Below are 21,550 nucleotides of genomic sequence, written 5' to 3'. Positions count from 1 at the left end.
GCTTTGGGCTTATTTTTACCAATATCTTTTTCTAAGAAATGTAAAACTTTTGAAATATACCGAAAATTATAAAAAAAGTTCACCTATGTTCATTTACCCTCTTTCTTGCATTAAAATGTGATAACGTTGTTTCAGTTGATTTAACAATATGCATACAATCATAATACATGCCTATATATTCAAATCATTTTGAAAGTAGCTTATAGACACCATAGAAGAAAATTTTAAATATTGCAGTATGTATCACCTACAAATTTACCAACAAAACAACTTTTAGAAAAACTAACCATAATTCCGTAAGATTTTCTAATACCTGATCTATATTTTAATTTTCTCCAATGTACCTAATCTACTTTCATATATTGCACTTTTCACATGAGAATCAAAATTACTTAACCATTTTTTGCTGAAAATATTATACCTAGAATTTAAGCTTAATAATAAAATACATTTTTTGTAAGGAGATCTGAGTATAACAGGCTATTTTCCCAATTATAAGATTGCTTCTTATTTTATATTTATTAGTCTGATTTCTATTTTAAAATTATTTTTACTACTTTACCTAATATCAGTAGACAATCACTGACATTTTGAAGAATACATAATCTCTGCAACTTACTGAAGTATATGGTATGAAATTTTCATAGCCTTTTTATTTATCTGAATTATTTCAGCAGAATATATTTCACATAGCAAATTCCAAAGGAAGGTTTCTTGATAATGTAAGGATAACAGTTGAATTAATAGGAGAATTTTTAGAGTCATTATTCTGCATCATTGACTTAAGTCTTTGCTAGGGTTTTAATAACTTACAAATATGGACACAGAAGTCCAGTAACAGTAAAGAAAGTAATAATTACTACTTATACAGGAAAGGGTAACCAAGTGTCATATTACCGTCATTTAACTTAAACACTGGACAAGAAACGACTTTTGTAAAAGCAGGTTTCAGCACATTCTAATATTAAAAACTATAATTGAAGACTGAAAGGAGAAGAGGAAAATATGGAAAAAATATGTGAAATATTCTCAGAACTTAGAGAATCTTACACCTCATTTGGACAAACCCTCAAAGTAATAGAATATGGTGTGTCTATGGTTGATGTATTATTTTTTATAAGTCCCTTCTGCATTATCTGTGTTATTTTTGTGTGTTAAATTATGATTCTTTCCCCATCCCCAGGATGACAGGGGGAGTGTATATGTCCACATATATATATATATATATATATATATATATATAAACTTACATATATCTATCTATCTATCTATCTATCTATCTATCCATCCATCCATCCATCTACCCATCTATCCATCATCCTGCATGTAAGGTAGGCCCTAAGTCACAAGGACGTGCCATCATAAGACAAGGGCAGAGGTACACTAAAAACAAGACCTTGAAGAGGGAAGCAGATAATGGCCAAGGGACAACTGGAGCCTGCAACAGGCCAAGGGACACATGGGGCCACCATAAGCTGGAAGACATGGAGGATTTGTCCCTGGAATTTCAGTGGAAGAATGGGCTTGGTAATATCTTGACTTTGGATTTCTGGCTTTCAAATCTGTGAGAGAAAAGGTTTCTGACACTTCAAGCTACCACAATTTTTAAACTTTGTTAAAGCAATCTCCCAACACCAGTATAGTCATGGTAACAAATATTATATCTACTTAAAACAATAAGAAAAATACATCTCTGTCATGTTATGGTGATCACGAAACTCTAATGTATCATGATGCTTCAATAAAGTATATTAATCCATGTATAAATTATTACTGCTCTTGCATGTGGAGAGTTTATTTTTCATATATAAAAATTCAGAAATTTTTATGTTTTACTTTTTTAATACCCACATTCTCTGATATAGATTTTTTAATTGAGATATAAAATTTTAATGTGTTTTATATGCAAATAATCATTAAAATGACTGTTAGTATCTTTAAAAACTGGAGGAAAAGAAATATAACTCATTACTGAAATCTTCTGATCTTTTATTGCTCTTAGTTAAAGAATAATTAAAAATATATGATATTTTCCAGTGCTTTATAAGGAGAAAGGACAGAATGTTGTATAATATTTATGATAGCCAATAATTATTTGATTAATATAATAAAAACAGATAGTGGAATACTGGAAGGCACAATGTGCTATGCCTTGATGAGGTCCAAATGCTTACAGACTGGTCATATATGCATGGTCAGTTAAACCTCATCAAAACTTGGAAGATTCCTAAGAATATATAATGTTTTAAGTCCATGTACACATTATGAGCACTATTTTTGATAAGATTTAAGCAGGCTATAAAAATTCTTACACAAATATTTATTAGTTCAAATTCATTTCTTATTTTTGAAACTAATACAAAAATAGTTATATGTGATATTTCTGATAACTATATTGTTCAGGCTTCACACTTGTTTATTCTTTTCATTTGTCCAAAGTATCTCTTCTGTCTTTTTAAAATGTTCTGTGAATAAAGTATTCTGCCTGATGCAAAGTCAGTCATTCAAAAAAGTTACTTTCTCAGATGATGGAATAGCTCATACAAAACCACATCTCCTGCCTTATACATAGCCACAATCTTGAGTAAAATGTACGAAGCCCTGTTGTCAGAGTTTGAATATCCTGCAGGGCAAGACAATTATCCTCAGGAGAAGTATAGTCATGAGGCAAGTCTCAACATTACTGTGGCCCTTGGCCTCTCTTTTCTAAAATATGTCAGGCACAGTAGTATCTATTTGACCAAGCTACGATTCTTTTTCCTTAAGTTATCTTCTGTTTTCAAATAGTTTTGATTCTTTTCTTTTGCTCTCCCATGTTTTTAATCTTCTGCTTGACGGTATCTTAGTTCTCTCCTCACTACTTGACACATCTTTTAACATGTATATCTGTTCTTTTCTATTCCATCATTATTTGAATTAATTTTCATTAGAAGGGTCTTTCTGAAATTTATGTCTGAGGTTGATGTTCTTAAACCTTTCATTGATACCTTTTTTTTAATTGAGTGATATATTGTCTATTCTTGGACTTCTCCTTTTAATTTGAGTTTACATATTTTATAGTTACTGAACTTACCTTGATTATAAATGGTTGTATTTTGCATGTGCTCATTCTTCTATCTGTATTGCAGTTTGTTAGCTTCTTACCACTATAGCAAATATCAGACATAATTGATTTAGGAAGAAATAAGCTTTAATTTGGTTCAATACTTCAGAGGTTCCATTTCATGATGGATAGGCTCTACGGCTTTGGGCCTGTGGTGAAGCAGCATATCAGGAAGAAAACACATGTCAGAACCAAATCACTAACCTCAGAAAATGAAAAGAAGAAGAGACAGAGGTCCCACAATGAACTTCAGGGTCACACCTAAAACCTAATGACCTAAAACCTCCCACTAGGGTACACTTCTTAAAGGCATCACAGACTGGCAACTAAGCCTCAAGACATGGGTCTTTGGAGGACATTTTCATCAAAACTGTAGTACCAACCTTCTGTCTATACAGGCATTCTGTTGTCTCTTCCGGGCCTTTTTGGAGAAGGCAACGCCTACTTAATTATATGACAAAGAATCCAACACATGCTCTTCATATAGAGTTGTATTATCTAAGGGTAAGCTATAGTACAACAAAAAGGCAACAGACAAATAACAAAGTTTTTTAAAATAAATGAAAATATTTTCTATGTTTTTTATTTGATGTGTGTGTTCTAGGCATCAAAATGTTTGTCAAGGGAAACATAAAAATTTAGTTAGCCTTATTTTTCAAATATAGTATAATAAATAAAAACCTGATCTCAGGAGTTTCACAGTCTAAACTGAATTCCAGACTCTGCCTCCTATTAGCTAAGTACAACTGTCTTCAATTCCTCAAAAGTCAAAATATTTGGAATAGTGCTAAGCACATTACAAATGATAAATAAGTATTGCTGTACTTATTTATAATTATTAGAAATCATTTTTAATACTTCAGTTCTTGCTTCAACCTTGTACATCATGGCCATGTTTTATGTGTTGGTCCTCTGATAGACTCTGACATCATCAGAAATGACCTATTTCATGCTCTGTTGCACTTATCTGTTTATTAATTTAATTCCCGCCAGATTATGATAACCTTGAAGGTAAGAATTTTGACTTTGATCAATTTTGTTGTATATCTTTGCTTTTCCATAAGCATGCATCTAACCATTTTACTGATATGTCCATCAGGCAGACTTGAAGAAATTCTGAAATGGAGGATGAAACAAACTTACAAGAGATAAAAGGAATCCAGAAATGGGTCCAATATAGAAAAGAGGTCAATTCTGAGATTGAGGACAATGTTAATAAATATTAAAACTGGGAAGAAGTTAAGCAAGAGAGGGAGAATTAGTATAATAAGGAAAGTTTATATAACAATGCATTGGTTCAATTTTACTTTATCAGTAAAATTTGTCCAGTCATAGACTTGTTCTGATTGCTAAATATACTATCTTCACTTATAGATCTCCTTTAGTATAAAGAAGTATACCATGAGGCCAATAGATATTCATTAGATGTTGATAATTATATTAAGAAACAGAATTCTTAAATTCTTATTTCTCCAGCATTATCTGCTATATCCAAAAAAGAAATAAAACCTTTATTTGTTGTTGTTGTTAACCAGGTACTGAACCCAGAGGTGCTTAACCACTGAGACACATTTTTATTTATATTTTAAGACAGGGTCTTTCTATGTTATTTAAGGCTTTTCCAAGTTGCTGAGGCTGGCTTTGAATATGTGATCCTCCTGCCTCAGCCTCCTCAGTTGTTGGTATCACAGGCATGACCCACCACCACCTTTCAAGTTTCATATCTTATATATGTATTGAATTCTCTGGCTTATAATCAAATACTCCACACCTACTTGTCCCTTATTGCTATGCTAAGTCCCCTGCACATAGTGCATTTTATCCAGAGGATACAGGTCAAAATGAATATGCAAACTTGGTAAAAAGAATATTAGCAGCGTTTTTTTAACAGATTTTGAACAGATGTTCATATTGTATAAAATCTGAACAACTAAATAGCCATATGAATTAACTTAATGTTTTTTAAATTGCATAATGAACAGTAGTACACTGAGTAAAAGTCTGTGTACTACAAATTATTTTATTTTAATATACTTGATTTAGAAAAAATAGTATGTATAAAAATATTTTAAATTTACTTAGAGCATACTATCTTCAGCAACCATATTGCAGTATAAATTGCTCATTAGCTTTTATATTTTTCTAAAATAAGAAGCAAATGTGTCACTATTACCTATATTTTAATATTATCAATATTTAAAAATTTCATGAGTTAGTTAATCGAAGTTATAGCCTATACCACTTTTGTAATTTGTGATCAATTGTCAATCTTAATTCCATGTGGGGCTGTTTTTTTACCTTGCACACAATCTAAATCCAATCTTCACTCATAACCTCAAGAAAAGAGAATAAAGAGAGATTTTCTAGTAGTGATTTACAGAATATAGTACTTAGCAAAGTGTCAGATACCATGTTTGAATAACTATCATGTTTCATTATCATCAAGAACATCTCTAAAGTTCAAGTATTTTCATTGACAACACATTGTGAGATGCAGTGATTAAGCCTTAGTATTATGGTTTAGACACAATGTGTTCCCCAAAAGCTCATGTGTTAGAAAATTCAAGAAAGTTTAGCTGAGGTAGTGGCACATGCCTGTAATTCCAGTAGCTCAGGAGGCTGCAGCAGGAGGATCTTGAGTTCAAAGCAAAAGTAAAGTGCTAAGCAATTCAGTGAGACCCTATCTCTAAATAAAATAGAAAATAGATCTGGAGATGTGCCTCAGTGGTTAAGTTACCCTGAGTTCAATTCCCAGTACCCCCAACCCCCAAAAAAGAAAGATTGGTAGTGAAATAATCAAATTATGAGAGCCTTAACTTAATCAGTGCACCAATTTAGTTGAATGGATTAACTGGGTAGTAACCATAGACATGTATCATGTGGCTGGAGGAGGTAGGTTATTGGGGATGTGCCTTTAGAATATATATTTTATCCCTGATGTAAAATGTGCTCTCTGCTTCCTGGTGCCATGTACTGGGCTGCTTTTCTCTACCACAACCTTTTGCCATACATTCTGGATCTTGGGTCCAGAGCAATGGAGTCAGCCCTCTGTGAGCTTAGACCTCTGAAGGCGTGAGTGACAAATAGATTGTTCCTCCTCTAAAATTATTCTTTGCAGGTCTTTTCATCATATTAACAAAATAAAAACAAAACTAAAACACATAGCCATATATATTTTGAGAAAAACATGACTCTTCTGTCAAGGAATTCAAAAAAACTACATGTGTTAAACAAAACAAAGGTGATGATCCATATGAACCTTCCGATGTTAAGTCTAAATGAACAAAGACATGAGATCTCCAAAGATGCTCATGGTCTAGGTAATATCATTACTGAGCTTTGTCTCCTCTGATAGGAAAGATGTTAGAAAAGGAAAAAATGAAGAAGATTTGGTTTTTGTAGTGTCTGATAAAAGTCACAATGGCAAGTACAAATTATGCCTTAATATATATTGATAAAAGTATGAATATCGTTTATAACATATTAAAATTTGAATACTGCAGAGAGAGCTAAAAATAGGAAGGTAAATTGGAACACATAAAAATAGAAGCAGTAATATGTTACAAATAATTTTGTGGAGTTATTGAAAGAATTTAAATCAAAGACTGACAAGAGTAAGGCAATGGTTAAGATAAAACACTATCAAAAATATCTTAAATGCTATCCAGGCACAGTGGTACATAACTGTAATCCCAGCAGTTTGGGAGATTAAGACAGAAGGATCGCAATTTCCAAGCCAGCCCCAGCAATTTAGTGAGGCCCTAAGTAACTCAGCAAGACCCTGTCTCTAAATAAAATATAAAAAAGTGCTGGTGATGTGGCTCCATGGTTAAGTACTCCTGGGTTCAACTCCAAGTACAAAATAAATAAATAAATCTTAAATGCTATAATTATTTTAAAATAAATGCTCATTAAAACAAAGGTACCTTGAAATTAGATTAGGAAATACTGGAGTCAGGACTATGCCACTGAGTAGACTTATAGTTGATGACAGAAGTCTTTAGCAATAAGGAAAATCAAATAAGCTATAAGTGAGAGATGGGTGTTATATTGTACACTGGGGGATAAGATGAAGTAACAAGGATCAATTTTTCACTTTGAGACTAATTAGTGATGGAGAAGTGAGCACATACCCTCTATGGTGGGAAAAGGTGACAAAATTGATGTTAGATCTTCTTAAGGCACTTAAGTAGACCAGGAAACTGGTGAAGGGCCTAATGGGATCTCCAGAGGAGTAAGAGGGCAAGAAGTATGAATGGACGATCTGTATGACTAGTAACTGTTAACAAATGAATTTGGCATCTTTTCTTGACTTCTACATTTACAGTTAGTGACTTCAGAAACTACAAAAGTTGTAGGCATAGAAATATTATAAATATTTACTTTAATCTTATGTCATAATTTCTGTTAATAATAACTCACAAAATTTAGAAGATCATCTTAACAAGCTCTACAAACAACTAATTAAGATACATATTGTCTCAACACTAGACAATTACAACTTTTCTTCAATTGATTATTCATATTTTCTCAGCTACTCTAAGGTGACCACTAGGAAGCATTGCACAATATCCCAAGGTTTCAAATATTAATCATATTAAGAATTATTAATATGAAGAACAGAGATGGTGAAGCCTAAAGAAGACAAGAGCTATTAGTACTGCACTCGCCTTAAACTTTATAAACATGTCTTTATTATATATCTGTTTAGATGCATTCTGAATCTGTTTCATAATTGCTCCTTGAGATCTTGTATCAAGTATTTTTGCTAGTAAATTCCCATTACCAACACACAATGCAAAAAAAATGAACTATCTCATTTTTTGTTTTTATTTTTTACATTAAATTATGTATGACAGTGTGGTCATTGCATAATTAAAGTAATATTCTGGGTCATCACAGAAACCACTGGAGTAGAGAAAGACAATATTTCAATTCCTTGTCATTCTGCTTCAAATTCTCCAGCTTTGTTTATCCTCATTCCATGCTAGGCGTTAGTCCTGTTGACCAGGTACAGGATTTATCTTTTTACTTGTCTCTCTATATTTAGCACTCTTCACTACCAGTGAGAGGAATCCATGCACCAGAGCCTTGAGGGCTTATGAGCTAATGTTAAAGATTATAAGATGCCAAAAAGTTGACAAGGATAAAATGAGAGGGTCTCTCCTAGGGCAAAGAAAAAAAAGAAAATGAGAAATACAACTGGGAAGTAATTTTACCCAGACTTTCCTGATACTATTCCTCTCACTTTGCCACCCTTTACATTTAATAGATATTAAGTCAGGAGGGGGTGCACTTGAGAGAAGCTTGTTTAATATTCTAGCAGGGCAAAGTTCCTGTGAGCTACACACTGGAGTAAGTTTAGGACCCAGTGTGTATATTTCTATATAGGGAAGATAAAATCAGCCAAATTAACCCTTGCCAGAACGAGTTTAATTTAAAAATATTTCTTGGTTTAAATGATATAATGTTTTAAAAAGAAAGTTTCTATTACTAGTAACCATAAATACAGGCATATGCATATGAAAAGGGTTGCATATATTAAATTCAAAAGTACTTGTTTCAAAATCTTAGTATGGGGAAAGAAACAATTTTTTTAAAAATCTATCTTCATGATTCAGGTACATTGATCTAAAAATATTTAATGCACTCAGAAAGGTAAAAACAAGAAAATTAATTTATACCATAAATTATTATTATTCATATAATCTCAGCTACCCTAAGGTGACTATTATTCTTATCATATTTTGAGTTATTAGACAATGATAACTTGACTTTATATATAACAAATAACTCAACTTATTATATATATAATATATTATACATATATTATATATAGTATATATATTACATATATATGTAATAGTTTAATAATTGTTGTTACAACAGCTACATTCCTATAAAATTAATGTTAATGATAAAAATAATTTATTATCTATTACATTTCATTTTATACAATCCAGTCAATGAAAATGCATTTATAGAATTTCTTCATCATTATGATTTTTTTTTTGTACTGTAGATTGAACTAAGGGACACTCAACCACTAGCCACATCCTCATCCCTATTTTGTATTTTATTTAGAGACAGGTCTCACTGAGTTGCTTAGTGCCTATTTTTTGCTGAGGTTGGCTTTGAACTCACAATCCTCCTGCATCAGCCTCCTGAACCATGGGGATTACAGGCATGTGCCACCATTCCCAGGATCATTATGCTTTACAAAAAAATTCAAACAAACAAACAGAAAACTTGCAAAGGGTAAAACAGTTGTCCAGGAAACTTAATCAAAATTTTGATATATTTAAATTACATTTTTTTTTACTTTTTGTGTGTGCTGGGAACTAATATTTTAATATTAGTAATATTCTGCAGGATTTTGACCTCAATATACAAATTAAGACAAAGGCAGATTATAGTCATAAAAGTTGCTTTAGGAAATAACAAATATATTTTCAATAAGCTAAGAATTGCATATTTTTACTTAAAAATATCACACTAGCTTCATAGTTAGTGGATAAATATGTCAGGTACTTGGATTAGAAAAAAATCCAAAGTTAAAGTAAGTAAGCATGTTAGACTATATAAGTATTTATACTCAGGCTTCAGGATATAAACTACTATATGCTATTTTTTTCTAAAATAATATGTCCTGTAAGCATCAGAAAGTATAAATTTAAACAAAGTACTAAGTAGTACGTTCTAAAAGCAAGTAAGGAATTATTCTATATTTGACTATTTATATGAGCTATTGTGTTTAACACTTTTCCAATAGACAGGCCAATATTCACTGATATCACCATTACATACTCCAGATCCCCCATTAATTGGCTGGAATGCAGAGTTTACTTTATTTCATGGAGCTACCTGCATAAAACCAAGAGGCACCACCATGGTAATAACACCACTACAAATGCTCTGTTATTTTTGCATAGAAATTGTTCTTAGGTGATGCAAACTCATCTTGTCCCTTTGCAACATGAATGTCTTCATGTTATTCATTACCTGATGCCCTAAATTTATGAAGTATGTTCATTTTTCAAGATATTAAATACCATCTCTTCTGCTGTAAACTGTAATCACGAAAAGAGTTTATTCAAGCCATAAATTGCTTATTTGTAAGCAAATGGAGCAGATTCACTGTTTTAGCGACTGCTTTGGAATACAAACTAAATGAACTCATAATGTTTCCAGGTTCCTGTGAAATAGAGTAGTATAACATTATTGAACAACAAGAAAGAAAAAAAACTATCAAGGAAACATAGTACAAAATGCATTACATATGAAATGAACATCTGCCTCCAGGTAAAATGGGAAGTTGGTAAGAGGGAGCTCCATGGTGCTATATATCTCTGAGAAGAATTTTGAAGGTCTTGTCTAGGTTATGTAGGACTAGATAGAAAGAGTGTAAAGCGATTTTGGAAATAGAAAAGAGGAAATAGCAGAAGAATGTAAAAAATGAGAATAAATTAATGGTTTATAAACGGTGGATTACATCTTGAAAACCTTCAAAGCTTTTAAATTGAAAATAGTCATGCTTGCTATTAGGACATATCAAAAGTGGGGGCTGTATTACAGACACACATATGATATGGAATGTGTCTTCTGCTTTCTACTAATTTTCTCCATTTCTGAGAAGGCATGGACAAAAGAATCAAATGTGAAAGCACTTTTTGGTGTTTTGGGTTTGTTTTGGTTTTACTTTGTTTTCAGTTGTGTTTTCTCTTATGTAAGAGAGAAATCTAATTTATACAGATAACATGATGAGGAATTCCATGGCTATTTATATACCTTCTTCCTCTTGATTGAAGTGTCTGTTAATAGTATATTTAGCATAATAGTATATTTATTTAAATGTATTTAGCATGCAAAAAATATGGTTTTTTTTCCCTTGGTTCTGCTACATATACTGGATGCCCAATAACATGGCCTCTTTTTATCACTTCCCTTATGCAACATCAGAAGACATGTGAAAACACACCTGATACACATCAGGTGTTACACACTTTGGGAGAACAATGTGATGATGTTCAGTCTATGTTTTCCCTCTTTCATGAAGCCTGTTTGCCTAAAGAGAGTAAAACAATTCCCTCCAAGACAGTCCTTACCTGCCCTACCCAAGTGTACACATGCAGCAGGAGTACCTGTGAGTCTGTCAGTGAACTTATACAATTTTAGTATCTTGTATGAAGTAGTCCTTTCCTAAAAGAACAAACCCTTTCTCAACACCTTCGCATACTCAGTGGTATTGTTGGTATATAGATTTAAATTTAATCTTTTGTCTCACTTTTTAAACTGTCATATAATAAACCTCAAATATTCATCAATTAAAATTTGTTGAGATTTTACAATTTTGAAATGTACAAAAATTATGACAACAGACCATCCATTATACACTTAAGGTTCTGTACTGGTGCAGGTAGACAGACAAGTAGTTAGATAAAGATATGTAAAAATTAAATACTTAATCTCAAAAGTTTATTTTTAGGTGGCGTTGGCATAGTTCCTGATGTGCTAGATCCTTTTTACCATGACAAGGACATGAAGCTCTTTCTAAAAGTACTCACAGCGTGATGGGAATATGAGTAAGAAATCGCACATTCCAAATGATGTATGCTATGAGATACAAAGGAGAATATGTGAAGAATAGCCAGCAAAGATCAAGGGTTGATGAGTGAAAATAGTGAATGCTTCCCGAAGGAGGATAATATCTAAGCTGCCAATTCAAAAGTTGTAGGGTATTAGAGGAAACGCTACAGAGAGATAGTAAAATGCCACTAGCAAGTTCTCTTTATTCATTAGATTTTATACATATCATACATTTGGCAGAGAAATTAGGATTAAGAAAATTAGTAATTACTGGCCACACACGCTGAAACATGCCTGTAATCCCAGCTGCTTTGGGAGGCTGAGATAGGAGGATCTAGAGTTTAAAGCCAGCCTCAACAAAAGTGAGGTGCTAAGCAACTCAGTGAGACCCTGTCTCTAAATGAAATACAAAATTGGGCTGGGGATGTGGCTCAGTGGTTGAGTGTCCCTGAGCTCAATCCATAATAACCAAAAAAAAAAAAAGAAAAAAGAAAATTAGTAATTATTAAAATCAGTGAGAGCGAAGTTAATTGCAAATATCAGTATCTTCTATTCTTTGAAGAAAAAATATAGAAGAGAGGAAAAATAACTAACACACATATAAAATCACAAGGTAAAAAGAATCATGAATCTTACCAAACTTCCATATGAATGAATGGCTGTGTTACAAGGATTCTGGCAGACATTGGGTGTATTCATAGCACACTAATTAAAAAAAAAAAGATAAAGTCAACTGTAAATGGTTTGAAGAGGAATTGGTGAAGTGGAGGGAGCAATGCCTGAGGCAGGGGAGAAGTGCTGGGAACTGAATTGGAGCAAGTCGGGTTCCATGCTTTGGTAATTATGTCAAGATGTATTCTGGTGTTATATCACAATAAAAAAGATGGAAAAGAAAGGTAGTTCATAACCCACTTGAATCAAAATGTGAAATATGATATATCAAGAACTATGTAATGTTTTGAACAACCAACAATAAAAAAATAAAAAGAAAAAAAGAAAAAAAAGAAAGGTATCATGAATAACCAAATATGTGGCATGGTGCCCCAACAGAAAAAGTAAGACACCTCTTTGCCATCTGGAAGCTTAATATCTAACTGTTGAAACAGAACACACAACTAAATTAAATAAGTCTGGGATTATTTAAATAAATGCCACTCTGTCATGCATGATTAATCTACAAGGGAAATGGAGAGATAAAAACTCTTTGGGGAATTTAGAGAGAGGAAATTGCATCTGACTATGTAGGTGAAACAGAGATTATTGGAGGGACTGAATCTTAATAGTGTTCTGAGCTAGACCTTGAATAGTCATATGCCTAAGAATGGTTTAAGTTGTGCAAGTATTTAACTATTATTATGACTGATTAGAGAATCAATAAAACTGTCTTAAAATACATTTTATTTTTTATTAGCCAATTGTTAAAATTAATCTCATGTACATTAGTTGATTTTCTTTGATTCATTGAATCAAACTCAACCTTTTGTGAGTCAATTTATTTTCATTGGCAATGATTTTTCACAATACATGCATATGTTTGTTTTCATTCTAAAAGTTCTCATGTATGATACAAGAAGTCAGATCCACTGTTCTTTGTTCTTCAAGAGAGAGGCATGAATACAAAAGGTAGGTTGTTAACAGAACTCTTTAACTATAAACATTTTTTGAAACATGGATTTTTCAAAGAATTGAAATCCATTTGTATGAGGAATAGAAAAATATAATACATTTTTTTCTATTCACATTTCACAAGTTATCAATTTTAATAAGAAAGCATATCTAGATGCATTTTTGATCTGTTTATTCTTAAAGTGATATTATGTCCATATATATTAATAGAGAGTACCATGCTGACAATACAAATTTTCTATTGCCTCAGGAAAGTTGACAGACTTTATGGACATATTACCTTGTCAGACATTCCTGTGTGCTCTATTTATTTATTTTTACTACCTTGGTTGATAACCATCCTGTCCCAATTATTTATAACACTGAAGTTGAACAAGTTATTTGATAACATCTTCTTTAGAGACACCTGGTAAATCTGGATAATTACGTCCAATAAAAAGAGTCCTTGGAATTGATAATTTACCATGAGCCATAGTAATAAAGATTAATGTCAGGAATTCATTAAAACTGAAGACAAAATTGCCATTTTACTTAATTGACTTCTGTTCTTGTATTATATAATGAAACTCTAGTTAGTATCTGTCCTATGTTTTGCAATATTTTGAATGATAATTTCAATATCATTACAATTGATTTTTTTCTCAAAAAATGAGTCAAATATATTAAAATTATCCTATATATTATAAGAGCAATACAAACTGGTTAAAATGTTTCTCTTCCTGGGAAAAAACAAGAGTTTACTCCTTTCTACAATGGAACACCTGGCTAATGGAGATATTAAACATTACACATTCGCATTTTCCAATGAATGAACATAATTTCTCATTAAAGCATTTCATTTATTTTAAAATAGAAAGGAAAATGTATTGTGGTTTTTACTTTATGGACCCAGAATTTTGAGTAGAATGCTTTTAGCTGGATTGTTTGGGATTATATAGCTGAAACATGCATATGCTCATGCAATCATGAGCACCCACTCACACACACACACAGAAGAATAAAACAGAGCCTGACTTGCTTATTTTAAGTCTGAAAGCAACAGTAACAAACTTTCCTAAAGGTAAAGAACTTTATTTTATTTTTCATCCTCTCTCCCTTAGCATTTGGTTTAATGATATATGTTTAATAAGGATTCAATAAATATGCTAATTGTTTTTGTATGTGAATTTCCAATGAATAGCAAATCTTTGTAATGTGCTTTTACAGTTTTCACTTAATTTTCTATAAAGGAATATATAAAGACATATTTCTACAACATAGAAAGATATATATCAAGAATATGCACACTTAAAATACCTATTTTAAAATCATATTCTTATATTACATTTATTCCTAATGGCCACTGATAATAAAGCACATAAAATAGTAATCTAATTTCACAGATACAAAAATCAAATGAGAAAAGTTCTTTATTTCTTCTAAGTTGTTTCACTTGTTCTGACTTATTATATTCCTCTTGGTAAAAAAAAATAATATTCAAAATGGAACTAATAAGTGAAGTCTTTCCTTTGCAAAATAATCCTTCATTGTTAAATATGTTCAGAGATAAAACATCTTTCAAGTTGCTGTTATTGTTTTATCCAGATGCAATTTGTCTTGACTCTAGTATTTTGAACTATATAATTATCTCACTTGTAATGTATGCAATGACAAAATAAGTCCTTCGTCTTGATAAATCAGCGGGGTAAAAACAAATTCTCAGGTAAAATGATATATTTGATATCAACATCATGTCCCATTGGTTGATTTAAACATTGTCATAAACAATTTGAAAGGGCTGGGGGTCCATGTAGGTAACCATACAGTTTAGGAAGTGTTTCCTAACACAATTTGAACAATTTAAATATAGTGAGAATTAGACTTTGAAAAGAAGTTGTAGCTCATTTTACTCTAAACCTAGTTTTTATTTTCTGAAAATAATATGGTGGGTTTTTTGTGTAAAAGTATTTCATTTTTGTAGAGAAAAAAATAAAGCTTAGATATAACAGGTGTACACATACAGGATTTAAAATTTGCTAGACACTGTTCATAGTCCTTACCCTATTAACCTTAACATCTCCACAACTACCTTATGGAAGAGTCACCATTATTATCCCCAAAAGCTGATGAGTAAGCTGAGGCATGGAAAAAATAAGTAACTTGAATTATTTCACACTATTTTAGAGTTAGCATGCAAATTCAGACTATTTCCAGAATCTCTGTTTATGAACACTATGCTGTTATAGGTTCATTAGTCAAATTTTCAAAAAAATGTTTTTAAATACCCATATTTATTCACCCCATATATTATTAACTGATAAACTGAAAGCATGTCTAGACATTTTTGTGTGTATATGCAGGTACATATAGAAGCATATGTATATATGTTTATTATATGTGTTGGTATGATATGTTTTATTCTTGAAAATGTGTATATACACACACATATATAGAAGCATAGTTTTAAAAATAAAAAATGGTTTATTCTTACTACTTAAACAAAGCTTTGAATAACCATGGCTTGTGGAATACACAAACTATTTACTCAGGGGGACTATTTTTTCCCGTTTTTTGATTAAAATTTCGTTGAACATCAATAATTGCCTGGTAATTCTAGAGGAAGAGATAGTCTTATAGCCATCTTTAGTTTTAGGTGAAAACTTTATCTTTAGTAATTTAATGTGTTGTCCTGTGTTTTGATTCAAAACATCTAACATTTGAGAATTAAATTTTCTTGCTTTCCCAGGAATGTTTTATTATTATTGAAACACCTGAGGTAGGTTCATTAACCCATATTCTAGTTATACTTTATATATGATATGTTCCTTCAAAGGCTTAGATGTTGGGGATTGTTCCCTGGTTGAGGGCACTACTGAAGGTGGTGGAGATTTTAGGAGGTAGGATGTATTTGTAGGAAAAGAATAACTGGGGGCTTGGACTTAAAGAGTATATCTTGTCCCTGTGCATTTCCTCTGTTACTCTGGACATCATGAAATGAGTAGCTTTTCTCTGCTAGGACTTTCACCTTGATGTATTACCACTGACCCAGAAACAGTGGAACCAGATATTTCATCAAAGAAACAGAAAGATGACTAACACAGTTCTCATTTATTAACCAACAATACCCTTGAGATCAACCCATTTTTAACCTTTGTGTATGCAAATATACTGTGTTAGAGTCTGTAAACAAGTCAGGATGGCACCTGGCATTTTGCCAGGGGAACGTTAGAGTCTGTAAACAAGTCTGAATGGTGCATGGCAAAATGCCAGAGGGAGTGGTTTGTGAAGTAAGGCTAGAGAGCCATTAAGTGTGGAGATTCCTTATTGATTGACTGCTGTTTCGAGTTTATGTTAATTAAGATAAGCTGTGTGGAATGTATATATACTGCTCCTGTCCTACAATAAACGGCTCCTACACCTGCTGTATCAGTGTATACAAGTTATTTCGTCACCCCCCCCCCCCCCCCCCCCCCCGCTAGTTTGCTGCAGCCGGACTGCGGCAATACTGTTCTTCCCAGGGAATTTAGTGAGATGTTAAGAGAATAAACTTTTAGCAACCACTAGAGCACTAGAGGTCAGAGCAGCTAATGACCATACTATCTTTTGTTCTTTCTTCTATTGATTGAAAATATTTAGTAGCCAAGCCTCTTGGTTATGCAAAATTGTAGCTGTTATGCTCAAGGGAGGAAATAATGACAAAAAGATAGTCATAATGTACGAAGTGTGATTGAAAATGTGGATTCAGAGTTATAAACTGGGTGGATTTGTGCAAGTAGCTTTCTGAGAGTGCAGTAAGGGAATACTAGATGAGAAATCCAAATATATGCTAGTACTGGTTTTTTGGCAATACATGGTAGTATTTTCCTAGTCTAGCTTCCATATCAGTGGGGACTATTCAGGTCCTGTGAATTTCCAGCAAGGAAAAAAAAATAGTTAGCTGTTCCCTATTACCTTGTGCTAATGTTATTAGTCTAGCTAAAGATAAATGAGTGGATCCTGGGGAACAGTGATTACATGTGATTTGCTTACTTTCTTGGTAAGAGGTTTCCTATAATATCTCCAATACATACTTCATTCCATTCCTCTTCCCATCACTTCCTTTATTCTACTACTACCATCCCCTCCAATTCCAATAGATTGAAGAAGTTTAGAGTGTCATCATTTGGGACATGAATATGAGCAAAAGTTGGTGGCCAATATCAATCATCATTTTTATGTATCCAAATAGAGTCCAGGTTTTATCTCTGACTCTTCTACCTTAGATTTTATACAATTGCAAATATACTTTCTATTGTCTTGATGAAATTGTCATTTCAAGTTTTACAATTCTCATATGCATTTATTGACCTATAAAATGGACAACTGTATCTCTGAAGGTGATTTCTTCACATCACTGCTCATAAAATTAAAATTGATTAAGGCTTTTCATTAATAATTTTTCCCTAAAGATATTTTGTACTAAAGTTAGTGGCAACTCTTCTCACTTTATTTGCCATTTTTATTTATGTTCAATCATGTTTACCTACCAAACTCAGTGACAATAAGCTCACTGATGGACGATATTCACAGAGATATAAAGTATTAATTTATTTTAGGTAAGGAGATTAGATAGTATCAACATTTAATATTATAGAACAATATTGAAGAATGTCAGTTGTACAGTCCCTGTACTTGAGGATTACAGATAGGTGTGTCAGGGTCTGGTGTATTCAAGAATAAGAGTCATTATGTTTAATACAGAATAAGAGATTTATAGTAGGAATTAGACCAAAAAAAAAGTATGTAAGACAGTTAAAGCTCTATGTAAAATCATTGTTTGTGTGTTTGATATGAAGCCTGAAGTCAGAAAAAGCTGACAGTTGGAAAGGAATGATGGACATGAAGTGAGGGAGATCAGGATAAAACTGGAAACCCTGAGGTCATATTGGAATTCATCGATTCAAACTGAAAAAAATGTCTCTCACTAACTCAAATCTCAGAAATGTGAATGATATGCAGGAAAAGCCAGTGCCTTCACCATGGAATTTCATGAACACCTGGCTTGGGGGTTGCAGAACTTAATAATGTTATTCAGTGGGAACTGGAGGAACTACTGGGCTAACTGCTGCTTCATGGCGATGAAGTAACAAATATGAAAATTGCAGTGGCACCTGGCTCTCTATCAGCCTGTAGAGTTGACTGTGTGGCTTCTTTTAACTTCTGCTTTTTGAAAAGAGACACCCAAGAGCTCTTAAGAAATCTAAAGCTTCTCCCATGTATGTATTCCTTGCAGTGTTGATGAAGGGAACCCCCATCATTAGATGTAGTCAGTGTGGAATTGGAGTATTTGTGAACAGTTTTATGTGATGAACATTCTCGTATTTCAAGTGTACTCAGTTATCAGCTATGCTGCTGTGTAATGATGAAGGAGATATGTATTTCAACTCCATTGGTATAGGCTATATTTATACTTATCATACCTGCCCACCATTTATAACACATTTAGTTTTTCCCATTTTCTGCTCACCAAAACCTGAATCTGACTGTCAGTTCAGAAGCAATAAGAAGTGATAAGGTTTTGATTAAGGAGTATTTGAGTTCTCTACAAATCAATTTCTTCTGAGGTGAGAAGCCATTATATATTATTAAAGCAAGAAGAGACAAAGATCACAAAGAAAGGAAAACTGTTTTTAGGATAGTTTATTGGTTCAAAGCCAACATCTTAAATAGAATATGTTCAGAAAGAGCCATGATATTTTGAGGATCTTTATTTTCTAGTTAACCTTAATAAAAGACATGTAGAGAACCTACATAGAAATTTAATTTTTACTTTACTCTCCAAGGAATAAGTCTTATATTTGATTTTTCACAAATCTGAATTCTGAGAATAAAAAAAGATAAAGGTTCCATTTTGGGTGCTAATAGAAACTTTCAAGTTTTTTACTTGGACTGACACTTGAGCTGAAACTTTGAGGTATTAAACTCACTTGTTTCTTTCCTCTAGTGTCTCTAGAATATTTAGAGATAACCAACCACACATCATAATTTGCATTTTTAGTGCTGTGTACTGTGGTAGCAATGCCATGGTCAGCCAGTGACTCCTCTTGTATATTTCATTACAGATGTCTACAAACAATTTAAGTAATAGTTTTACAGTGTATGCCACACGGTCTACCACTAACACAATTACTGCTGTAAACATAATAGTCAATGTCTTTAAAACTCATTGGACTAGAAAAATAATTTTGTCAAACCAGAGAACTGATTTTCAAGGTCTTCATCCTCCAGAATCATTTGTGATACCAAAAATCTATATGATTTAGTCTTTTCTAAAAGAATAAGAGCCACAAGAAGTGACACAGAATAAGGGAATTGTTATTGTGATTAACCTTACACATTTGTCTAAGCTGGTTAACAAGTTTTGTAAAGCTGTTGCTTCCATGTTGGATGTCATTTTTGAAGTCAGAGCCACAATATGGGAAGAAATATTCGCTAAAAATATGATATGATTAACTGAAATTCCCAAATGCAAAAGGGAACCTGTAACATAAACATAAATCCATGAGGAAAAATGGAACCTATAAGAACGTGGAATGTATATCTGTTGCTCCTTGACTCCATTCCCATGTTCTAATCTAGCCACCTTTCATCAAAGAGCTGCCCATGTGCTCAAGCCATGATGTTTACAAGGAGAAGCCAAAGATCCATTGAGTATTAAAGAAGCTAATGGTACAATTGGTTTCCTGCAACAAAAATGTGAACCAACACATTTATGATTATTTACCTGAATGGAAAGGATTTGTGCCTTCTGATCTTCATAGTGTTTAAAAAAATACCAATTATTTAGTTTACCCTAGAAATATAGGATTTCTTATGTGAAAAAGATAAATATTTTTGTAGATCAAAATCTCTACCTTTGAAGAGTGTGTGGAAGATAATTGCTCCCACCTTCAGATTTGTTCTTGTGCTCCAGTGTTTCCCAAAATTATCACTTGGTAGAATTATACCAAAAATGTAAAAAGTGTGTTGATTACTATGATTGTTAACCAGTTTCCATCAATTTGAACAAAATAACATTTAATGACTACTGATATCTCTTCAATATATCTCTGTGTTATTTTGTATTGAAGTGTTTAAATATGTGGAAATGTACAAATGAAACAAGATAAAATGACATGATAAGTGCTCTACATATGGTTAAAACACATTCTATTTATTTGAAGCATAGATAGTGGCATGCATGATTAGATTTATTTTTTGTATGTCACAGGGGTGTGCCTTTTTCATATGCCAATTCTGATTGACAGTAATAGATAAAATAGAGCCTGGAAAAAAATTTGAAAAATATTGTAAACTTTTATAATATCAAATTAACAAAGAAAGAAAAAGAGTCACAGTGAGAGAGGAAGCTAGCATATGGCTTCTAAATTTAAAATTCTGAAATGGTATTCATCTTCATAAATATTTATTATCCACGAGTCTAGATTTACCTTGTTGTGGAAGACAATCATTTAATATATGTGATTTATATATCTTGAAAAATCAGTTCTTGAATGTACTCATCATGCATAGCTTATAAAATTGGTTGAAAATAAGATCCATGCACCACAAAAAAGCCATATTTACCATGTTTCAGTGAAGAAATGCCATATGTCATTCACTAACTGAATATTTTGTTCAATATGTCAGGAAAACAAATCCAAAATCAACAAGCAGCAGATCTTTTTTTTTTAATTATTCAAAACACATAATGGTTCTACTCATGGGTGGAAGCAGTAATAACCCAAAGAAAACAACTACACACTATAAAAAGACATTGTAGTTTTTAGTCCAGTAATTTTGCTTTAAAAATCATCATATTATAATTTTGCAGATTAGTTTTTGAAGATTGCACACAGCTTAACATTCTTATGCTTAAGTATAATCAGGAAAAGACAGAGTTACTTGCTACTATAAAAAAAAGTGTTGCTGGTCAGCATATCTCTGAAATGTCTTAAAAGCAATTTTGTTTACATTTAAGAAAGTAGCAAAAAAAAAAAAAAGTACAAGAAGATTCTCTCCTCTGGCTATGATAGAACAATGTGCAGTGGGTGATTGCTTCTGCCAAGATAAGTAGAATGCCATAAAAATTAATTTAGAAAAAAGGTTTGGTTCAAAGGCATCATAAAGGTGACAATGCAATCAACACTTTGGGAAAGGGAAACTTGCAAAAAGGGAGTCAAGGTCAAAAGAGGCAGACAATCTGTGAAAGGTAGAAGGTTAATGATCAAGGATAAA

This window comes from Ictidomys tridecemlineatus, chromosome 9, assembly GCF_052094955.1.
Source record: "Ictidomys tridecemlineatus isolate mIctTri1 chromosome 9, mIctTri1.hap1, whole genome shotgun sequence".
Classification (NCBI taxonomy): Eukaryota; Metazoa; Chordata; class Mammalia; order Rodentia; family Sciuridae; genus Ictidomys; species Ictidomys tridecemlineatus.
Note: the sequence above shows the minus strand (reverse complement) of the source record.